Source organism: Triticum dicoccoides, chromosome 5B, assembly GCF_002162155.2.
Source record: "Triticum dicoccoides isolate Atlit2015 ecotype Zavitan chromosome 5B, WEW_v2.0, whole genome shotgun sequence".
Lineage (NCBI taxonomy): Eukaryota > Viridiplantae > Streptophyta > Magnoliopsida > Poales > Poaceae > Triticum > Triticum dicoccoides.
The window spans coordinates 12861846-12884378 of NC_041389.1; the positions used below are offsets into that span (position 1 = coordinate 12861846).

General features: G+C 44.6%; 1 pseudogene; it reads left to right on the forward strand.

Moving 5' to 3' along the window:
- The window catches only part of LOC119308882, a 5822-nt pseudogene extending 854 nt beyond the window's left edge, over positions 1-4968 (forward strand).
- The last annotated feature ends 17565 nt before the right edge of the window (positions 4969-22533 follow it).

The following is a 22533-nucleotide window of genomic DNA, read 5'->3' on the forward strand; positions in this document are numbered from 1 at the left end:
GACTGTCGTGGCAGCGGGTACAAAATTACATAGGCACGATGCAACGTGCAGAGAGGTAGGAGCGCCACGAGAAGACGTCCTTCTTGTCTTGTGTTTCCACAAGACGATGAGACCACAGGTCCAAATCAGAAATAAGGTTCCTAAGGGTGATTACAGAGCTTTGATCGATATTCCTAAACACCATGTCATTACGTGCTGCCCAAATCTTCCATAATAATGCCATGAGGACCAAGGGACATGTTGTGGTAGAGAGAAGAGGAGGTAGATTGATGTCCCTGAGCTCCGTGATGTCGTCGGCTTGTGGCAGAAACCCAAGACGTTGTCAAATCCTATTGGCAAGAGGACATGTGATCAAAAGGTGGCTGGAGTCTTCAGGTAATCTAGCACACCGGGGGCATATATATCTGAAGAAATTATATGCTTGTGTGCAAGATTGACCCTAGTATTGAGACGGTCTTTGAAGAGTAGCCAGGCAAAGACTTTAAGCTTTCGAGGAGCCTTGGCGCTCCAAATGAGGGGAGCAACGAGATCGTTATCTAGCCGAGCCATGAGGGCACCGTACGCGTGCCTGGCGGTGAAGCCAATGCCATGTTGTAGGAACCGTTGATCTTCTCCTGCCGAGGGCATGAAGTCCTGCAAAATAGCCAGAAGCGAAACAAGCTCTTGTTCTGCCGTGAGAGTGAGACGATTACGGAGGTTAGCTTGGATACTGAAACACCAAATATTAGCCACTTTAACCAGCTCTAGGGTGGAGTGTGAAAACAGGTGGGGGAAGGTGATGGCAAGGGGTTGTGGGGTTAGCCAAGTGTCAAGCCAGAAATAAGTATGTGAGCCATTGTTTGTTAGCACGAACGAGATAGTTTGTAGGGTAGGGATTTTTTGTGAAATTGTGCGGCAAACAAAGGAGGTTTGAGGGGATGATGAAACTAGGGCGTTGGGGTGTTGGAGATCAAGCCACTCTAACCAAGGTGTCTGTGCGGAGGAGAGTGCTTTGGCGGCAAATTTCATGAGGGGGCAATTGTTTTGGACCTGCAGGTTTTTAAGCCCTAAACCACCTAATTTTTTTGGTAAGCAAACATTTTTCCATGCAATAAGACATTGAACACCTGAGCAAGCATCTTCCCCAGCCCAAAAAAACGCCCTTCTCAGAGAGTCAATTGTTTTGAGTGCTTTCTTGGGGATGCGAAATACTGACATGAAATACGTGAGGATTGAGTCCAGAACAACAGAAATGAGGATGAGCCGATCGCCACCTCTTTGTTCAGTACACACCTTACACACTGTCGGAAGTCAGTTGACAGGACCCGATCTTAGAGTAAGTTGATCCGCCTTACGTTTTAGTCTAATGATGCACTGCGTGTTTAATCTTTGCACTTCACCACAGCCCACACTTCTTCCTGTGTATACTGCCTCGCAAATAATTTCTACTTATACCTTAAAAGAGTAGACGATGATGCCCTTGCCCTAAGGCATTGTGATCTGTCACTGTGCGGATAGAACTATTTCTCTGAATTTGGGTCCACCTACCGATCGTCGACCATTTTGATTGATACCATTTTTCAGAAATCATTTGCTAAAAGACGATTTTCCTTGATCGATGAGTATGCACCGCACTTTAGCTCATCAGCGATAGGCTATGATATGCTGAGTTGCTGACCCACCTGATCTTGAAAGGGAGTTTGGCCTAACAGGTAATATCTCTTCGTACCATGTATACATTTATCTTTTGTAAGCCACACACACACACACGCAGACCGGATACCATTATGTATCATTCCTTCCTTTTACCAGTTGGAATTTTTTAGCTAAAGGAGAGACGATTCACATTTCCCAGGTGGCAACACATCTTTCACGGCGCGATGGGCTTGGGTTCCCTCTTCCCGATGAGGCCTGCCAAGGGATGGTATGTTCGAGTCACATGCATATTAAGTTGTGCTCTGGTCCCTTCTATTTCACAACCTTTGATTCTTCTAAGGTTCAAAACTCATGCCTTTATGATAATGGCTAACCTGTTTCTCTTTGCACCATACATGTCAGATTACAAAACCACTGTGAATGGCTCTACCTCTGCGGCAGCGGTGTGCACCCAGGCGGCGGCGGGGTGATAGGCACCCCGGGCCGCAACGCTGCTGCCATGATTTGGGATGATCTCAAGGCAAGATAGATGTAATTCATGGAAGTTGGCAGCTGGCACTAGAGTAGCATTTTAAGCTCAAGGCTGAAAAAGCAAGAGTACCTGTGATGTTGTAATCTCTTGTATCAGAATGCGAGCCTTGTTGCTAAGCCATCTGGTAGAGGCACGTTTATCATGCATACTTACATGATTGAAACGAGGAGTTGTGAGAAGCATTTTCTGATGCAGAGGCCGGGGGTCTTCCTCCTTTTCAAAAAAAGAAAAGAAAAGAAGAGAGAAGCATTTTCTGAATGAACTGCTTGTGTAGCTATTCTCATTTTGGTTTTCTTATTGGAGCCGATTATTCCCAGTTATGTGCTTGTGTCTATTTTCTTCTTTATCAGTAGATTCTCCCAAACCTCCAGTTTGATCAATTATGAAGAAGATGAAAAGGATGGTTGGGAAAAAACAACACGAAGGTTCCAACAATCTGATACATGTTAAGATTAATGGCCGATTCCAACAATCTGATACGTACATGAAAAGGATGGTTGGGAAAAAACAACACGAAGGTTGGAGACACATTTGAACTACCATCCAACAACGTGTGCTGCATGGCTTGAATAGGGGTATTTATACAACAGGCATCCATGAACCTCTCACCCTTCTTCATGCAATTGACATTAACCTGCTCATTTCATGAGTTTTTTCACTCTTTTTCCTTCTCTTCCTGCAAGAGGAAACAAACACATGCAAATAGAATGATCACATGATTTTGCAGCGCGTACTCACATGATAAGAGAGAGATAATAGAACGCTTCTTGAATGACTTGCCAACACACTTGCCACATGCTTAGCTAACCAAAACAACGTATAGCCCTATATATACTCACTTGCCTTATGAATTAGTATGTCAAAGGTCCAATGTTGTATCGTTAGTATTCTTTCTTTTCTATTTTGGTGTCTAGTCTATGGGATACCCTGAAATGAAATATTGGGGGGAAACAAAATATAATGGTATTTCCCCAATCAGCGCCATGGTGCACGCCACCAACCATGCCGCCCATGCAGCGTCGACCGTTGTATCCGGCGGTGCAGCCTTGCAGCCCGGCCGCGCCCCGTCCTTCCTCTGGCTCCGGCGCCTACACAATCTGCGATGTCTATGCCATGGAGCGGTCAGAGCAGCCCTCCGCTGCCTCGTGGCAGCAGAGACCTTGTGGGCGCCAGATATGTCAGCAATCTCGCCACTGAAACTGGCGCCCTGTGTAGTGCTGGAAAGGAGGACCATGGAGAGGTGGAAGGCGAATAAGGCGCCGTAGCTGCCAGAGTACCAAGCGGCCAGGAGCTAGAGTCAACGGTGTTCGACGGAGTGGTTTGACACCTGGTGGAGCATCCAATGGACGCCGAAGCCGATACTTCCTTGTTCTTTGGGGTGATTACACCGAGAGATTCAAGAGTTCAATGGTAACAACATCCCTGAGAAAACATTTGTGACACACCTCACTCTTGGTGATCCTCACCTTTCACGGACAAAATGACCGTCATCAAGTCGGGAGAACGCTTGACAATTCGCAGAGCTGAGTTTGGACCTCTTCGAGGTTAGGGATGGTGTCAATCTGTTGAGCTACCAAGCAGACAAGGAGGGTATGCTGCCATGTAGCGGATCACGCAGTGGAACATCGATTTCACTATAGTTGGGCTAACATATGTGTTGGACCACCTGGTTATGTGAGTACTGAATTCTCGACCCCCTCCTAATAAGAATGGGAATGATACGTGACCTTTCGGACTAGGACATGTTTAGAAGAGATTTTCACACCTCTAGGTCTTTTTGAACCTATTGAATGTCAACGTGATAGTTTTTTTTTGCGAGATCAATAGTAGTTTATTCCACTATAAGATTGTGTTACAATCCTTCGGCAAGAGATCCTCAATACATGGGGTCCTGTGTCGAGACACACAACCGTAGCACGTTCAAAGCGATTATACCTTGCCAGACAATCTGCAATGCTATTCTGAAATCTATGAAGTTTCTAGGGAATACCTATCGATCATAAGGGACTCGACTTCAGATACTAAATGACCATAAAACGTGATAGTTGATAAACAAATTGGTTAACTTACATCTATGCACTGAAGTAGGTAATTATGTTTTCTCTGGTGTCTTATAGGATAATAAAGAGCATAGTCTGGCCACACTAGGTGTGTGTTGGCGTCATATAACATGCCTATGGGAATTGTGAGCGGTCACTTTGTGCAGATTTTTCTTCTTCTGAATTTGGGTCCAGCTACCAATTGTTGTCCATTTTGATCGAAACCAATTGTCAGAAATCATTTGCTGAAAGATGCTTTTCCTTGGTCAATGAGAATGCACCACACTTCAGCGCATCAATTATAGGCTGCACCTGATCTTTCACGGCGCAATGGGCTTGGATTCTCTCTTCCTAATGAGGCATGCCAAGGGATGGTATTTTCCAGTCATATGCATATTTAGGGCGCGTTCGGTGCCCCTCCGCTCCACGGCTCCGCTCCCGGAGCGGACGGAGATGTAGTTAAAATCCCTGGAGCGAGTAAATAGCTGCTCCGCAGATTCTAGGATTCGATGGAGCCGGTGGGCTGCCGAACGCGGCCTTAGTTCTTCTTTGGCCACCGTTGACCCTTCTAAGGTTCAAAACTCATGCCTCTGTGATCATGGCTAACCTGTTTTTATTTTTGCACCATACAGGTCAGATTACAGAACCCCTGTGAAGAGTCTGTACCTTTGCGGCAATGGTGCACACCCAGGCAGCGGGGTGATGGGTGCCCCTGGTCGCAATGCTGCTGCCATGGTTTTGCATGATCCAGAGGCAAGATAAATCCAGTTCACGGGAAATGGACAATGGCAGCTGACACTAGGGTAGCACTATCAAGCACAAGGTTGCAAAAACTGTGTATATTCACGTTGTAGTTGTTCCGCCGCTTGGGTTGTAGATAGTTCTTTCAGAGTGCTGTCTTGTGGGGGTGTGTTTGTTTGTGTCCAAATGGTCATTTGCACTCTGAAGGTAGCTCTTTAAGTGTGATGTTTTCTCTGTGTGGGTGTGTGTGTAGTCCTTTTTGTGGTAACAAGGAGTCGATTCAGCATCTATTCTTTCATTACCCACTTGCCAAGCTATTATGGTGATCTGTCCATATACTCCCTCCAGTCTTTTTTACTCTGCATATAAGAATTGTCTAAATCAAACTTCATAAAGTTTGACCATATTATATGAAAAAAATATCAACATATACATGCTAAAGTTATACAATATGAAAATTTAAGTCATGACGCATCTACTGACATTGATTTCATATTGTGAATGTTGGCATTTTTTCTATAAAGTTGGTGAAACTTTATGAGGCTTGACTTCAGACAAATCTTATATGCGAACTAAAAAGGACCGGAGGGAGTAACTTTTAATCTACCTCCACCAACAAGTAGTACAAATATGTTCGAAACTGGTTAGTTGGGGTACATATCCCAGGTTGAAGTCTCGGATCCGTGTGAGAATTTATACTTTACTTTGGCACATTTTGAACACACATAATGATTGTATTTTCAATAGAACAGAGGATCCAAACTTTTTGTAGGTTATCTTCAAAGCCATCAACTCGAGCCATACGTCATACGTGATCATTACTTTGCAGGAGGAGGAGCAGGCGCCCATGTTCTTTGGAAGCAATCAATGAGAGATGGTCACTTAGCATTTGTTCAACCAATTTGGTTGGTGGCCTAGTTGGATTTTTGATGCATGAAGCTCATTTTTCTTTGCCTTTTTCATTGCCCTTGGAGCAGCCATATGGCATTTGATCAATTGAACTTTACTGAACTCAAGTGATGAACTTTGAAATCATTAGCAAAAGGTTGTGCCCATCACTTGATGTAGAGGCCGAAGGCGTCCCCTCTTTTCGATAAAAAAAACATCAACAAACACATAAAGAGTCTCTTAAGCACATGTAACTCTTCAAAATTCATGATTTATACGAAGATAGACTATTTGGCATGCAAAAGGAATCATATATATTGGTCATGCATCCATACATGCTAGGATCTAAAGCTAGTAAGTACGTACATAAATATGTTGATTTGTGCCCCTTTTGCGTTCAATTCTTGAGCATACTTTCGATTGCATAGCCGTACTCTATATGAAAATCCTTAGTGTTTGCATGAATTTCGTCCAGTTAGTTTGAACCATGTTTGAAATGTATGTGGGCAGCAATAGATGGCTGCCTCCGGCATCAGTGTCCGCGGACTGATCTCCCTGTTCGCAGATGGATGCTGGAGCAAATTACGGGTCATCGTTGGAGATACCCTAAGTACATACATATATATATGTTGTTTGTATGACTGCATGACAACACAGTGTTTCTGAATATTTGAACAGCCGACCACATAGCGGCATGTCCTGAACAAGCTAGGCCAGCTGAATGGGAGTACGTATAAGCTGAACAGCATGGCTTCTCACTGTTCCTCATGCGATTGACACTCGACTACTCGTTTCATGAAGTTTTCACTATTTTGTCTTCTCTTCTTGCAAGAGGAAACAAAACATGGAAATAGAGTGATCACATGATTTTGCAGCGTGTATTCACATGATACAAGAGAGAATAAAATGGTGCTTGCATGACTTGACGAAGACTTGACACTTTTACCTAACAAAACTACATATATAGCCCTATATATACCCTTCTTCCTTACGAATTAGGATGTCAAAAGTACAATGTTGTATCGTTAGTATGTTTCCCTCTACTCTAGTGTCCAGTCTATGGGATACTCTGAAATGGAATATAGGAGGGAAACAAAGTAAAGTAGTATTTCCTTGTACACTCCTGCATTGCCAAAAGCCCCAGAACCGTAAACCCCAGCCCGACCGCAGCTACATTCCTGTCCGCAATGACGCTCACCGCCAACCACGCTGCCGCCGCAACGTTAGCCGTTATAACCAGCAGCGCCGCCTCGCAGCCCTGCCACGCCCCGTCCTTCCTCCTGCTCAAGCATCACACAGTCTCCGTCACCCATGCCCTGGAGCATTTCGAGAGCCTAGCCGAAGAAGTTTGCGCAGTGTATAGCAGACGCCACTACCGGCCAGGCTTTCATGGAGGGAAGCATGGAGATGACATCATCCATGTCACCTGTGAGTCCTCCTTCGGATGTTCATGGTCCCAAGCTTCGGTGGCCAGATTACAACCGTTAAGGTTGGGAGAATGTTTGCTGGTTGGCAAAGTGAAGTCGGGGCGTCGAAGTAGTTCGAGCTTAGGGACCAAGAGATGCCAATGTCGAGGTCCGGTGGGACAACATCAAGCAGACTGGACAACATGAACGGGTTCAGCTCCTTTACAGTTATGTTATTATTGCACTGTGTTGACCCTCAAAAGTAGCACGATTATAAAGAGCCGCACGCTCTGACGGGGTCCCTTCCGGACATGTGGGGTTTCAGGTTCTCAAAAGCGTCCGCCGGATTGCTTGCGTACCGCGCTTCCGGACGGGTCTCCTTTGACGTGAGCTATGGTGCATCACCCCCGGCGTCGAGGGTACACAAGTGACGTGTTCATATGCGAACACACTGGTACAAAACTAGTACATCAGCCATTCAATCCAATGGAAAGGCTATCATTTGTCTTCATCCATCTAGCCACGGCGAGGCCTTCTTCCCCAGGACTTGGCGCAGCCATTTTTGCCCTGATCAACTCGAAGAACTCGGCCTCAATGGTGGTGTGTACTCGACGCGCTTCGGCCAGGGCTTCCACTTGTAGCGCGCGCTAGCCAGTTATGTACGTTCGGGAATCCGAAGTGATAATTAGCACAGCTAGCTGCTGCACTGGGTGGCGAGAGCTCCACGAGGCACGAGAGCGTAGCCGCCCCAAGAGGACGTGATCGTGACGCTTGGGTCCGTCGGGTCGCAGATGAGCAAGACGGTACAAGCGGGAGTTCTTTTTTTTTTTTGCGGGGAGGTACAAGCTGGAGTTTTAGTGCTTCTGGTCTACAAGGAATTTCTCTGCACCCCTGAATATTGGGGAGTGCTGGCCAATAGCTTTGGGTCCGTCCGGTCGGGTCAGAACGTGTCTATGGCTCCTTTCAGAACTTCTTTATACTCTATTCCCTCGGTCCCAAAATATAAAAACGTTTTTAAATTATATAAAAATATTTTAAAACATTCTTATATTATGGGGATGGAGGTCAGAGGGAGTACCTTTTTAGTGGATTATTATATATCAAACTGGGATTGCACCACCCGATTATGTTGTCAGCCACTCTTCCCCGTTGAGAAACAGTCAAACAGAGCAGTGGCATGCTGTTGCTGCCATTTGAGGCGTTCTGGAACAGGAGCTCGAGTGAGAGAGTCAACAAGGGCGCGTTTGGTTGCACGTATGCAGCCCAATCAGGCCCGCGCGGGATGTGCGCGGTCTGTTTGGTTGCCTGGGCTGCATGCGGGTTGTGGCCTAAACTTAAAGCAGGCCGCAGCCTGGCCCGGCGGAAACTGCCGAATCTGCAGTTTCTCGCGAGCCTGGCTTGGCGCGGCCACGCATGCGGGACGGTTGCACACCTCGGGCAGCGCAGGAGACGGAAGCGACGGCTCATAATTGTTGGTGATCGTTACAGAAATTAAAAAAATTCTACGCATCACCAAGATCAATCTATGGAGAGACTAGCAATGAGAGAGAGGGGAGTGCATCTTCATACCCTTGAAGATGGCGAAACGGAAGCGTTGCAAGAACGCGGATGAAGGAGTCGTACTCGTAGCGATTCAGATCGCGATTTATTCCGATCTAAGCGCCGAACAACGGCACCTCCGCGTTCAACACACGTGCAGCCCGGTGACGTCTCCCGCGCCTTGATCCAGCAAGGAGGAGGGAGAGGTTGAGGAAGACAGCTCCAGCAACAACACGACGGCGTGGTGGTGGTGGAGCAGCAGTTCTCCGGCAGGGCTTTGCCAAGCTCACACGAAGGAGGAGAGGTGTTGGGGAGGGGGAGGGATGCGCCTTGGATGTAGTGCGGCTGCCCTCCCTCTACCCGTCTATTTATAGGGTGAAGGGGGAAGGGGGCCGGCCCCTCTAGATGAGATCTAGAGGGGGGCGGCGGCCAAGGGGAGGGGGCTTGCCCCCCAAGCCAAGGGGGGCGCCCCCTTTAGGCCCCCCCCCACCCTAGGCGCATGGGCCCTAGGGGGGATGGCGCCCAACCCACTTAGGGGCTGGTTCCCTTCCACATACAACCCATAAGGCCCTACGGGGCAGGTGGACCCTCCCAGTGGACCCCCAGAACCCCTCCGGTGGTCCCGGTACAATACCGATATACCCCCAAATACTTCCGGTGACCGTATGATGACTTCCCATATATAAATCTTCACCTTCGGACCATTCCGGAACTCCTCGTAACGTCCAGGATCTCATCCGGGACTCCGAACAACATTCGGTAATCACATACAAATCTTCCCTATAACCCTAGCATCATCGAACCTTAAGTGTGTAGACCCTACGGGTTCGGGAATCATGCAGACATGACCGAGACAGCTCTCCGGTCAATAACCAACAGCGGGATATGGATATCCATGTTGGCTCCCACATGTTCCACAATGATCTCATCAGATGAACCACGATGTCGAGGATTCAAGCAATCCCGTATACAATTCCCTTTGTCAATTGGTACGTTACTTGCTCGAGATTCGATCGTCGGTATCCCAATACCTCGTTCAATCTCGTTACCGGCAAGTCACTTTACTCGTTCCGTAATGCATGATCCCGTGACCAACTACTTAGTCACATTGAGCTCATTATGATGATGCATTACCGAGTGGGCCCAGAGATACCTCTCCGTCATACGGAGTGACAAATCTCAGTCTCGATTCGTGCCAACCCAACAGACACTTTCGAAGATACCTGTAGTGCACCTTTATAGTCACCCAGCTACGTTGTGACGTTTGGTACACCCAAAGCACTCCTACGGTATCCGGGAGTTACACAATCTCATGGTCTAAGGAAATGATACTTGACATTAGAATAGTTTTAGCAAACGAACTACACGATCTTGTGCTATGCTTAGGATTGGATCTTGTCCATCACATCATTCTCCTAATGATGTGATCCTGTTATGAATGACATCCAATGTCCATAGTCAGGAAACCATGACCATCTGTTGATCAACGAGCTAGTCAACTAGAGGCTCACTAGGGACATGTTGTGGTCTATGTATTCACACATGTATTACGGTTTCCGGTTAATACAATTATAGCATGAACAATAGACAACTATCATGAACAAGGAAATATAATAATAACCATTTTATTATTGCCTCTAGGGCATATTTCCAACAGTCTACCACTTGCACTAGAGTCAATAATCTAGTTACACCGTGATGAATCGAACACCCATAGAGTTCTAGTGTTGATCATGTTTTGCTCACGGAAGAGGTTTAGTCAATGGATCTGTGACATTCAGATCCGTATGCACTTTGCAAATATATATGTCTCCATCTTGAACATTTTCACGAATGGAGTTGAAACGATGCTTGATGTGCCTGGTCTTCTTGTGAAACCTGGGCTCCTTGGCAAGGGCAATAGCTCCAGTGTTGTCACAGAAAAAAGTCATCGGGCCTGACACATTGGGAATAACTCCTAGGTCGGTAATGAACTCCTTCATTCAGATTGCTTCATGCGCTGCCTCTGAGGCTGCCATGTACTCCGCTTTACATGTAGATCCCGCCACGACGCTTTGCTTGCTACTGCACTAGCTTACTGCCCCACCATTCAAAATATACACGTATCCGGTCTGTGACTTGGAGTCATCCAGATCTGCGTCGAAGCTAGCATCGACGTAACCCTTTACGACGAGCTCTTCGTCACCTCCATAAACGAGAAACATATCCTTAGTCCTTTTCAGGTACTTCAGGATATTCTTGACCGCTGTCCAGTGTTCCATGCCGGGATTACTTTGGTACCTTGCTACCAAACTTACGGCAAGGTTTACATTAGGTCTGGTATACATCATGGCATACATAATAGACCCTATGGCCGAGGCATAGGGGATGACACTCATCTTTTCTCTATCTTCTGCCGTGGTCGGGCATTGAGCCGAGCTCAATTTCACACCTTGCAATATAGGCAAGAACCCCTTCTTGGACTGATCCATATTGAACTTCCTCAATATCTTATCAAGGTATGTGCTTTGTGAAAGACCTATGAGGCGTCTCAATCTATCTCTATAGATCTTGATGCCTAATATGTAAGCAGCTTCTCCAAGGTCCTTTATTGAAAAACACTTATTCAAGTAGGCCTTTATGCTGTCCAAAAGTTCTATATCATTTCCCATCAATAGTATGTCATCCACATATAAAATGAGAAATGCTACAGAGCTCCCACTCACTTTCTTGTAAACGCAGGCTTCTCCATAAGTCTGCATAAACCCAAACCTTTGATCATTTCATCAAAGCGAATGTTCCAACTCCGAGATGCTTGCACCAGCCCATAGATGGAGCGCTGGAGCTTGCATACCTTGTTAGCATTCTTAGGATCGACAAAACCTTCCGGCTGCATCATATACAATTCTTCCTCAAGAAAGCCGTTAAGGAATGCCATTTTGATGTCCATTTTCCATATCTCAAAATCATAGAATGCAACACTTGCTAACATGATTTGGACGGACTTCAGCTTTGCTACGGGTGAGAAGGTCTCATCGTAGTCAACCCCTTGAACTTGTCGGTAACCTTTAGCGACAAGTCGATCTTTATAGATGGTAACATTACCATCCGCGTCCGTCTTCTTCTTAAAGATCCATTTATTTTCTATCGCTCGCCGATCATCGGGCAAGTCTGTCAAAGTCCATACTTTGTTTTCATACATGGATCCTATCTCGGATTGCATGGCTTCAAGCCATTTGTTGGAATCTGGGCCCGCCATCGCTTCTTCATAGTTCGAAGGTTCACCGTTGTCTAACAACATGATTTCCAGGACAGGGTTGCCATACCATTCTGGTGTGGAACATGTCCTTGTGGACCTACGAAGTTCAGTAGAACCTTGATCCGAAGTACCTTGATCATCATCATTAACTTCCTCTCTAGTCGGTGCAGGCACCACAGAAACATCTTCCTAAGCTACGCTACTTTCTGGTTCAAGAGGTAGTACTTCATCAAGTTCTACTTTCCTCCCACTTACTTCTTTCGAGAGAAACTCTTTCTCCAGAAAGGACCCATTCTTGGCAACAAAGATCTTGCCTTCGGATCTAAGGTAGAAGGTATACCCAATGGTTTCCTTAGGGTATCCTATGAAGACGCATTTTTCCGACTTGGGTTCGTGCTTTTCAGGTTGAAGTTTCTTGACATAAGCATTGCATCCCCAAACTTTTAGAAACGATAGCTTAGGTTTCTTTCCATACCATAATTCATACGGTGTCGTCTCAACGGATTTAGATGGTGCCCTATTTAAAGTGAATGTAGCTGTCTCTAAAGCGTATCCCCAAAATGATAGCGGTAAATCGGTAAGAGACATCATAGATCGCACCATATCCAATAGAGTGTGATTACGATGTTCGGATACACCGTTACGTTGAGCTGTTCCAGGCAGCGTGAGTTGTGAAACAATTCCACATTTCCTTAAGTGTGTACCAAACTGATGACTCAAATATTCTCCCCCACGATCTGATCGTAAGAACTTTATTTTTCTGTCACGTTGATTCTCTACCTCACTCTGAAATTCCTTGAACTTTTCAAAGGTCTCAGACTTGTGTTTCATTAAGTAGACATACCCATATCTACTTAAGTCATCAGTGAGGGTGAGAACATAATGATAGCCACCGCGAGCCTCGACGCTCATTGGACCGCACACATCAGTATGTATGATTTCCAATAAGTTGGTTGCTTGCTCCATTTTTTCGGAGAACGGAGTCTTGGTCATTTTGCCCATGAGGCATGGTTCGCATGTGTCAAATGATTCGTAATCAAGAGACTCCAAAAGTTTATCTGCATGGAGCTTCTTCATGCGTTTAACACCAATGTGACCAAGGCATCAGTGCCACAAGTATGTGGGACTATAATTATCAATCTTACATATTTTGGTATTCACACTATGAATATGTGTAACATCACGTTCAAGATTCACTAAGAATAAACCATTGACCAGCGGGGCATGACCATAAAACATATCTCTCATATAAATAGAACAACCATTATTCTCGGATTTAAATGAGTAGCCATCTCGCATTAAACGAGATCCAGATACAATGTTCATGCTCAAAGTTGGCACTAAATAACAATTATTGACGTTTAAAACTAATCCCGTAGGTAAATGCAGAGGTAGCGTGCCGGCGGCGATCACATCGACCTTGGAACCATTCTCGACGCACATCGTCACCTCGTCCTTCGCCAGTCTTCGCTTATTCCGCAACTCCTGTTTTGAGTTACAAATATGAGCAACCTCACCGGTATCAAATACCCAGGAGCTACTACGAGTACTGGTAAGGTACACATCAATAACATGTATATTACATATACCTTTGGTGTTGCCGGCCTTCTTGTCCGCTAAGTACTTGGGGCAGTTCCGCTTCTAGTGACCGTTTCCCTTGCAATAAAAGCACTCGGTCTCAGGTTTGGGTCCATGCTTTGGCTTCTTCCTAGCAACTGGCTTACCGGGCGCGGCAACTCCCTTGTCGTCCTTCTTGAAGTTTTTCTTACCCTTGCCTTTCTTGAAACTAGTGGTTGTATTGACCATCAACACTTGATGTTCCTTTTTGATCTCCACCTTCGCTGATTTCAGCATTGAAAATACCTCAGGAATGGTTTTCACCATCCCCTGCATATTGTAATTCATCACAAAGCTCTTGTAGCTAGGTGGGAGCGGCTGAAGGATTCTGTCAATGACCGCGTCACCCGGGAGATTAACTCCTAGTTGAGACAAGCGGTTGTGCAGCCCAGACATTTTGAGTATGTGCTCGCTGACAGAACTATTCTCCTCCATCTTACAACTGTAGAACTTGTCGGAGACTTCATATCTCTCGACCCGGGCATGAGCTTGGAAAACCATTTTTAGCTCTTGGAACATCTCATATGCTCTGTGCTGCTCAAAACGCTTTTGAAGCCCCGGTTCTAAGCTGTAAAGTATGCCGCACTGAACCAGGGAGTAATCATCACTATGTGATTGCCAGGCATTCACTATAAGAAATATGTCAACTAGTGACCTTCTGTCAGTGACCCTGGAAGAATTGGTCATAGATCTATGACCATTTCAGACCAATTGGTCAAAAGCTCTTCGGGGGGCTCCAAACCCTAAACCATTGCGACCATTTTGGTCAAAAAGGTCATAATTTCCTTACACGAAATGGTCACAAAGCAAACAGGGCTGGTCCGCTGCCTTATTTCTAGTTGTTAACGACCAATATAGATGGTCATAGCCTTGTAGATTGTGGTGGGTTGTGATGACTAGGCGCCATCTCATCAGTTTTGCCTATGTGTCATGTCCATGTGTCAATTTTTGCCCTAGGTTGTGAAGCAACCTATATTTCTGTTATTCCAAAAATTCCCAAATAATTCTCATAAATTTTTGGATCATATCTTCATCAAATATGTCAAAAACCTTCCTTGCCTAGTTCAAAAATAACTCAACAATATTCATTTTCCTATTTTGTTCAGAGCAGCAGTTTGTGAAGGAAGTACCACTTTGGCATGTCCAAATAGTATCCATTTTCTACAGTGCTTTCCTATGCCCAAATAACCATTCTCCACCAAATGCCAGCTCAATCCATTCATTATTTTGAGCTGAGCTTCAACATTTGTAGTTATGTCCAGTGTGGTAGTTTGCAAAGCAAGTACAACCTAGGCTCCTCCTTTTGAGGTGAAAATTTGTGAAGACGGTCTTCTTAGTAACTAATCATCCCCAGCCATTAGCCATGTACATTTCCCGTACCGCTAATCAAACACTTGGCTGCTAATTCATGTTTGAGCATCGATCGGTCTCCTCGTGAGAATGTTATGTTGTAATTTTCTTCCTAGCACCTACCTGGGGAGTGCCCAACCCACTAGACATGCCTAGGCTGCCCAGAACACATGGCAACGCCACGGTCACGCGGTGACCACGCGGCGGGCATGCGAGCTTACGCGCTCTAGAGTTGGGGCCCTCGGCCACCGTCCAAACCTCGATGTCTCGCCATAAAACCATGTATTTCTGATTAAATAGATATTTATTTACCTATAAATGATTTTTGGAAAAAATAAATAGTAAACTATGAGGCAGCTGCAGTTCAAATTTGACCCGCTTCCAACTGAATCGGCGGGAATTTGTCTTTTTCACCAGAGGTGGATCAAAACTTTTGACACCCAACCATTTTGTCAATTGTGCATTAAATATGTCTTAGTATTTTATAAAATTGATTAGGTCCAATTTTGCAACAAATATATGGTAGGTCCTTCACAAAAAAACTCATTTCAGGCACTCAGAAAATGGAAAATGGTTTTTTCATCCAAAGAAAATGAAAACTTCCTTAGGGGACATTGTTTTCCATTCCAATATGCACCCTTGTGCACAATATGAGATCATTTGAACAAACTATGCCATGAATGTGGCCATAAGATTGATCATTTGGCTTGAAAGCCGTGAATCTTCAGAGATGATAGCTCATTTCTGAGAACACTTTTTAAAAATAATTGCCGTATTACAATTTTGTTATTTTTCCTGGGAACTTGGTCACATATAATGACACAATGCGAAGGTTTCCCAATTTTTTGATTTTTTTTGAATTTTTATGCCTGTTTCAAAATGCGGTCAAAATGGCGGGAATGACCGTTCCTAGCTAGTGGTAGAATCTTGGAATTTTTTTGGTGTTTCTCTGATTAAATAGGTACTTATGTAACTAGAAATGATTTTTGGAAAAAATAAATAGCAAACTATGAGGCAGCTGCAGTTCAAATTTGACCCGTTTCCAGCTGAATCGGCGGGAATTTGTCTTTTTCACGAGAGGTGGATCAAAACTTTTTGCGCCCAACCATTTTTTCAATTGTGCATTAAATATGTCCTAGTATTTTATAAAATTGATTTGGTCCAATTTTGCAACAATTATTTGGGAGGTCCTTCACAAAAAAACCTGCTTTCGGGCGCTCGGAAAATGGAAAATGAATTTTCCGTGCAAAGAAAATGAAAACTCCCTTAGACAACATTGTTTGGAATTCCAATATGCACCCTTATGCATAATATTAGATCATTTGAACAAACTATGCCATGAATGTGGCCATAATATTGATCATTTGGCTTGAAAGCCATGAATCTTCACGCATGATAGCTTATTTCTGAGAACACTTTTTTAAAATAATTGCCGTATTACAAGTTTGTTATTTTTCCTGGGAACTTGTCCACATATAATGACACAATGCGAAGGTTTCCCAATTTTTTGATTTTTTTTGAATTTTTTATGCCCGTTTCAAAATGCGGTCAAAACGGCGGAATGACCGTTCCTAGCTAGTGGTTAAATCTCGGAAATTTTTTGGTGTTTCTCTGACTAAATAGATACTTTTGTACCTAAAAATGATTTTTTGAAAAAATAAAGAGCAAACTATGAGGCAACTGCAGTTCAAATTTGACCCGCTTCCACCTGAACCGACAGAAATTTGTCTTTTTCACGAGAGGTGGATGGAAATTTTTGACATCCAACCATTTGGTCAATTGTGCATTAAATACGGCCTAATATTTTAGAAAATTGATTTGGTGCAATTTTGCAACAATTATTTGGTTGGTTCTTCACAAAAAACACATTTTTGCCACTCAAAAAATGATTAAAAATAGCTAGAAATATGAAAAATGCATACAAATTGGTCCTAATACATAAAATGTGGTCTAACTCTAGTGAAAGTTTGTGTGGTGCCCTTTTGCAAAAAAAATGATAGCTACTTCATAAAATCCCTCTATTTTTAGTATTTGAAAACTATTTTACATCACCGATTTTCTGAACCAATCATAACTCTGTCCACGGATCGATGACATGGCGTCCATCCATCCATCCATCCATCTCTCCATCTCACATCCATCCATCCATCTATCTACAAAAAAAGAAAAAAAAGTAAAGAAAAGGAGATACCCCCACCCGCAGCCCAAACCCTAGCTCAGATCCCCCCGTCGCCCGCTTCCTCCCTCGTCCCCATCTCCTCGCCGCCGCCCCCTCCCCGATCTCGATCTGCCGCCGCCCCCATCGCCCCCGCCGCCCTCTACTCCACAGCCGGCGCCCCTACCCTCTCCTTCTCCCCTCTCCCTACATCCCAGATCCATTCGACCGCGGCGACCACCTCCTCCACGGCCACCTCCTCCCGCTGGCGACCGCATCCACTCCGCCGCCGGCGCCACCTCCCCTCCCTGGCTAGAGGTCCCCTCCCCTCCAAGGGCCCGCTGCCGATGAAGTCCGGCAAGGCCAGCTTCGAGGGCCCGCAGGAGGCGCAGCACCGCATCCGCATCACCCGCAGGAGGCGCAGCACCGCATCTGCATCACCCGCAGGAGGCACAGCACCGCATCTCGCCAACTCGCTCAGCACCGACGAGGCGACGCGGAACCCCGCGGAGTAGGCCCTCTCCTCTGTTACCATCCCGTCCTTCCCCTTTCCTCTGTCTCTCTCTCCCTCACGCATCTTCCGTCTCTCTTAGGTACATCTACAACAGCCCCGCCATGGATTCGGGAGATGAAGGGTGAGGTGGACGCCATCGCCCGGTGCCGGCTGCTGCCGCCGTTGGCGCGCAGCGTCCTGCGTGTGGCGGCGGTGGCTACGCTAGCGTCGGAGGAGGCCGCGCGGCAGGGGTGGTGCTGGGCGGAGCTGCCGCCGGAGCTCCTGCGGGAGGTGCTGGCACGGGTCGAGTCGTTGGAGCCGCGGTGGCCGCGCCGCCGCGACGTGGTGGCGTGCGCCGGCATCTGCCGGACCTGAAGGGGCGTCGTTCGGGAGATCGTTCGTGTTCCCGAGGTGTCCGGGCATCTCACCTTCCCCATCTTTCTCAAGCAGGTAGTCACTCCTGGCAACTCCGAATCCCTCTCTCGTTCGCTGGCTCCATGGTAGCCCGGTGTTCATATTAAGTTCTTAGATTAGTCACCAATGTTTTTCTCTATTGATGAGATTATCTATTACTATCTACTAGTAATTCAAGAGCAATTAGTTGATGAAACGTCTATTTTTGGCATACTTCAATTATGGCGATTGTGTTCAGCTTGACTAATTCTTTTGTGGGGCATCGAACACTGGCATCTACTAGTAGTGTTTTTCTTCTCTATTAACTAGTTATCTATGCATACCTTATTCTAAAGTGTGGAGTGTCAACTATTTCAGCAGCATCACATATTGCAAGTAACCTCTTTCTGTTTATGGAGTGTAAACAAAATAAGAGCCCACATACACTTGCATTTTTTCTGAACATTTAGCCCGTCCTGTTTAGTCGAATGAAGAAAAAAGGAAAAAATACATTTTAAACCCTGAACTCGTAGAGGTTCGGCGAAACAAACCCCGAAGTCAAAATCCCTGTCGATTCGACCCTAAACTATGTAATCCCGGTCTAAATTAAACCCTGCCAAAAGTCAACCGGGATTTGTCTGGCTGGTGGGCCAAGAAGTGGCAATATTGACGACGTCCTCCGCGCTGGGCCAGCCCATTTGTTTTTTGTTTGCTATTTTTTTTTCATTTTTTTTTCTGTTTTTTAGAAACCTTTATTTTTGTGTTACACTGCTTAAAAAAAGGTGAGCACAAGGTGACGTCCTCCGCGCCGGGCCAGCGACTAGTTTTTGTCTGCTCCAGAAAAGTTGTTTTTTTCTGTTACACTTCTATTTTTTTTATATTTTTTGTCTAAAAAAACTTGTACTTATTTTGAGAAAATACACTTCTAAAATAAAGGTGAGCACAGGGTGATTTGAGCAAGTTCGATCGCTGCGCTGCGGCTTCGCTAAAGCGATGCGCAAACGGGCCGGCCCGAGCGCAAATTCGTCAAAAATAAGCGCTCGAGTAGGATCGAACCGCCTACCTCATGTTGGTTTCCGCTGAGCTAGGGACCTTGAACGATTATAACGCAGCGCCAAACTTAAAGTATGGCATAGAGCGGCAAATTATTTTTTTAAAATCAACATTTTTTATAATATACGTTGAGCAAATTTCAAAATACAGTGAACTTTTTTATAAAAAGACACTGAACATATTTCAAATACACAAAAGAAGATTTTGTGGTATATATTGAACAACTCTCTTAATATATACTGAATTTTTACATAATATATGATAAACTAATTATAAATACGCAATGAACATTTTTTATTATACGTTAAAAATCCTAATATACAATGAACATTTTCTTAATATGATGAAAATTTTGTAAATACGTGGTGAACTTTTTTTTTCAGAAAACGTAATTTTTTTATTCTTTTCAGAATCTGGTTCACGAGGTTCGTATTTTTCATTTGCTATTTCCTACTAAGATGACAGGCGGTTTTATATGGTTTAAAATAATTCAAGCATTCAATTTTTTTGAAAGAAATTCACAGGAGTTGAAAAAAATGCAAAATAGAATAAATTACCTTAGTGTTTGAGCCACCCCCGCGCGCTTATTTTTTGCAAATATGCAAGTTCACGAATTCAAGAATAAAAAAAAGGAAAAATAGCACAACGAACAAAAAGAAGAAAAGGGAAGCAAGCGAACACGGCAGATGTTGTGTCCGTGGTGGTTACTTGCATCTATCGACGACACGAGCTCAATGGTTCGAGCCAACCCCGCGCACTATTTGTTTTATAACAAAAGAATAAATAAAGCGGCCAGCAGCGAGCAGGTTGCGCGCCTGCGTGCGTTTTAATAGAAAAAAAGACTAAAGCGGGCCGGCCCAGTGGGGAGCAGGGTGGGCGTTGTTTGCAAAATGCTAGCAAACCCGGCCATCCTTTGCCACCTAGACAATCCCCGTTTGGGAAATAACCTGAAGGTTTGATTTAGACCGGGATTGCATAGTTCAAGGTCCAATCGACATGGATTTCAACTTTGAGGTTTGTTTCGTCCAACCTCTACAAGTTTAGGGTTTAAAATGGACTTTTTTCAAGAAAAAATACAAGGACAGCAAAATGTGTGTAGATAAACAGATAACAAAAATGTGGTTCCATACTAGTTGGAACACTTTTCGCTTAAATGATGTTCATGAGAGATTTATCCAACCGCTGCACTTTACTGAATAGTTGTTTCCTAGACATGTTGGGTTTTTCAAACCTTCTCTTGGGAGTAATTATATTTGTTAATTGTTGTCCTTTTGCAAGAAAAAGAAAAGATGATGTCCTGAATGAATATAAAAATACTATAACAAGCTCTTCTTTATCGCATTTAGGGGCATTGCAAGGCCTTGTGCCCTGGAGGATTCTACCTTACGTGTACTGATTAGCTACAGAACCAGAAGGCCATGTTGTATTGTTATTGTAGACCGTGATGATCATGCAGAACTAAATGACAAGTTCTTCTGTACATTGTTCTTTGATATCCAGTTTTGAATTGAAGAACAATGTACAGGCGTTGACACCGCGTCGTGACCTGATCTTGTGCGTGTAGGCGTTGCGGGCCAAGGACCTGAACGAGATGTTCCCTGTGGTGGACCATGGAGGACGCCGTCTTCATCCCCCTGCCCCGACGCCATGGGCGACACCGTCTTCATCCTCCTGCCCCGATGCCATGGAGGATGCCCCTCCACCACTGCTCCGACGCCACCCAGGTCTTCTTACCTTCAGTTTCTTCTTTTTCTTCCCTTAACCTCCATTCCCTTGACTGAGATGTAATGTGGTTTCCTGCCATGAATGAGCAGCTGTAGCCGGATGGATGTAGGACGACCGACCATGGATGAGCAACAGCAACACCCCCATGGTGAGCCCCTCCACCCCTTTGTTCCCCTCTGCTTTCTGTGATGCTAGAGTTTGGCCTCGGTTCCATGGTTGATTACTTGCTGGCCGTCGTGTCGAGGACCGAGTGTTCGAGCTGATTTGTGTTGTTGGTAGTCATCTAGCTACGGATTTGCTACTGCAAGTTAGAATGCCTACTGTTCTGTGGTGTAGAAGACTACTAAATTATCTAGTTTGCATCCCTTTGATGTCATGTATGCTACTGATTTGTTGCAGGTAATTAGAATGTTGTAGATTCAGTACAAACGTGGCATAATGCATTGGAATAAATTAGATGGGAATATATGGTAGGTTTAGTACAAACGTGGCTTAATCCATTGGAATTTTTGTTTCCAATGGGACAATCAGAATGTTGTAGGTTTAGTACATGACGCCATGGAAGGCTGTTCATGTTATGTCTTTCCTCTTCTGATCTGCCAGATACTAGAGTTCATGTCTGTACATAGCTCACTGCTCACTGCGGCACTGAAGCACAAATAGTCAATTACACGATGCACATAATCATGCCATGCTGCTAGTATATAGCTCACTTGCTAGTACACGCCAGTAGTCAATTACACAGGTTCTCCTCTGCTAGAACAAGCACTGAAGCACATGATGCATCACTGAACAAAGTTCAATTTATACTGATAAGTTAGCACAATAGTATTACACTCAGTACAGTCTGCATTTTATCTGTACTATTAAATTTTGTTTATAGATTCAGTTTATAGTGATATGCTTGTGCAGTATAGTCTTTGCCTTTTGTTTATACAGTTAAATGTTGTTTATATACCTTTTTATACTGTTAAATTTTGTTCTATAACTTTAGCTTTTACTGATAAAATTGCACAGAGCACAGTATAGTCTCTGCCTTCTGTTATCCTAATAATTGTTGTTTAGTTCTAATTCCTTCTCCACTTTACAATTGTATAGATGCAGTCCCACTCACAAGGGAGGCACACATGCAGCATGGTCTCTGCCACGGTGGCTAGATGTTGCACAACAGTGCAGGTGTGTGTCCCGATTTACATGCTCACCGCTGTACATGTTGTTTTCTGTTTAGAGTCTATGATGTAATTGATACTGAGATTCTCATGGGGGAGGTCGTTGTTTATGTGCTGTTCATCCTGGGAATTGCATGCTTGGAGTGATTAAAATTATGTTGTGCCAAATTGTTGCTGCTGCTGTCATATCGATTCTTCTGTAATCTCTGTTGTTGCCTTTGTCAAACTGATGCTACCGTCAAACTGCTGTAGTTTATGATGTTGTTGTTGGAAATATGCCCTAGAGGCAATAATAAAAGCATTATTATTATATTTCCTTGTTCATGATAATTGTCTTTATTCATGCTATAATTGTGTTATCCGGAAATCGTAATACATGTGTGAATAACAGACACCGACATGTCCCTAGTGAGCCTCTAGTTGACTAGCTCGTTGATCAACAGATAGTCATGGTTTCCTGACTATGGACACTGGATGTCATTGATAACGAGATCACATCATTGGGAGAATGATGTGATGGACAAGAACCAATCCTAAACATAGCACAAGATCATATAGTT